This window comes from Bombyx mori, chromosome 18 (genome assembly GCF_030269925.1).
Source record: "Bombyx mori chromosome 18, ASM3026992v2".
NCBI classification, from domain to species: Eukaryota; Metazoa; Arthropoda; class Insecta; order Lepidoptera; family Bombycidae; genus Bombyx; species Bombyx mori.
This window is the reverse complement of record NC_085124.1, coordinates 13,040,769-13,042,964: the sequence shown is the minus strand read 5'-3', so window position 1 is coordinate 13,042,964 and position 2,196 is coordinate 13,040,769. Positions and strand designations below refer to the sequence as shown.

The 2,196-nt window shown below is 40.2% G+C and overlaps 1 protein-coding gene across 1 annotated transcript in view; it reads right to left on the bottom strand.

Moving 5' to 3' along the window:
• The window catches only part of LOC101736535 (uncharacterized), a 38,518-nt gene that overhangs the window by 1,862 nt on the left and 34,460 nt on the right, over positions 1-2,196 (bottom strand). The gene's annotated exons all lie outside the window — the stretch shown is intronic.

The window sequence follows — 2,196 nt, the reverse complement described above, 5'->3', positions numbered from 1 at the left end:
CTGGAATTCACAAGAGGACGAATACAGAATGTAGTTCAGTTTTTCTAAAATTAATTTAGTTTGGTGAGCCACTGTCGTGGACAGATCACGGCGATGTTTTTTTAATTTTTTGAACGAAGTTCCTTATGGGACGATGCGGAGGCGTACCCTAACGTCCGTAACGTAAGATTTTTATTATTAATGCATACAGTGTACGACTTTATAACGTACAAAAATACATTCATTGACCGCGATCTCAGAGCGTTCATTTGCGCAATACACTAACTCTTATGCAAACAACCGTAAATTAAGTGTACCACAATAAGTTCGCATGTTACCGATTGACCGTGGGTTGTTGCGAAACCTCCAGTTTTATTTTCTTTATAGCTCGAATAGAACTTAAAATTAATATTTTTATAATAAGGAACTTCGTTCCTATCCGGTGTCCCACGACACCACACATCTTTTTTATTTCTTAGATGGATGGACGAGCTCACAGCCCACGTGGTGTTAAGTGGTTACTGGAGCCCATAGACATAATGTAAATGCGCCACCCACCTTGAGATATGAGCTCTAAGGTCTCAAGTATAGTTACAACGGCTGCCCTACCCTTCAAACCGAAACGCATTACTGCTTCAAGGCAGAAACAGGCAGGGTGGTGGTACCTACCCGTGCGGACTCACAAGAGGTCCTGCCACCAGTAATCGTGGACAGATCATAGCGATGTGTCGCCTTTAATAGAATGTATTTTCCGACTGTGATCTATGATCGATTAAATATCGATAATAATCGTAAACAGAGGTTACAGAAACAAAACTAAGATAATGTCTTATGTAATAAATCGGAGAGCGGCAGTTATGTAACGTTGAATTATTAACTGTGGGTTTTTCATCTTTTTTCGCGAAACCTAGATGAAAATTATTATTCGGAACGTCGGAAGCAAAATAAAAAACATGCGAAATTAAAAATTATTGTTTACTTTTTTATTTATTACTTTGATGTGTGGACGATTTCACAGCCCACCTGGTGTTAAGTGGTTACTGGAGCCCATAGACATCTACAACGTAGATGCGCCACACACCTTGAGATATAAGGCCTAAGGTCTCAAGTATAGTTACGACGGCTGCCCCACTCTTCAAACCGAAACGCATTACTGCTTCACGGCAGAAACAGGCGGGGCGGTGGTACCTACCCGTGCGGACTCACAAGAGGTCCTACCACCAGTAAAAAGATACGCTTTCGTTTGAATCGTTTGATAGCTGTGCGGATTTGTTTCTGTTTAATTACGTCAGTCCGTTTCCCAAAGCCAACAGCGATTAGTCATTGAGAATGTGGTCGGTTCACTTTCACCGGCACGCTTCCGACACGGTTACGTAACCGCGAACGCACCCCGAGATTCGGCGACAAGCCGTCTGACACGGACAGCCAAATATCAATACATAATGTATACATTCTATAGGATTCACTAGGATTCTCGGCTGACGTAATGGTCAGGCCCTCGGGGAAATAGAAAAAGAGTAGAGTAGTAAAGAGTAGTACAATAAAACTGAGGCTTAGAGCTCATGTCTCGAGGTTAGGGGCGGCATTTACGCTGTTGGTCTCTGTGGGCTTCGTTAACTACTTAACAGCAGGTGGGCCGTGAGCTCGTCCAACCGCCAAAGCAATAAAACAAATACAGCACGCCAAATTGGCTAGTTCGTAATGAAAATGCCGAATTTTATTGCTAACCTATTTTATACAAATGATGAGTTTGTATAATCTACATTGTCAGTATAATATGTGACATTGCATTTTCCCTCCATTGCTGCTGTAACACTTTAATCAATTGTTTGTGTCTTAATATAATAAAGTTTAATAAATTCAAGAAAACCAAGCTATTATTTAAATATGACAAATTGGGTGAACCAACAACGAAGAAATCTCTAATCTAATAAACAAAAAGATTTCAGAGGACAACACAACCGTATTGATTTTTATTTTAACGCAAAGCAAATATATACAAAGGTAAAAACATATTCGGAATAAAGTCGTGAAGCAGCTATCGTAACTACTGTTCTAATTCGCTTGAAGTGCTCACGTTGCGAATGTTTTATTCTTCCATTCATTACGTTCAAAATGTAGGTTTTTTGAAGTGAAACTTCCTTATCGGCGTTGGAAAAAAATTTACCGTCACATTTTTCGGTTACGCGTCACTTTTTTCCGTTACGCGCCATCTGT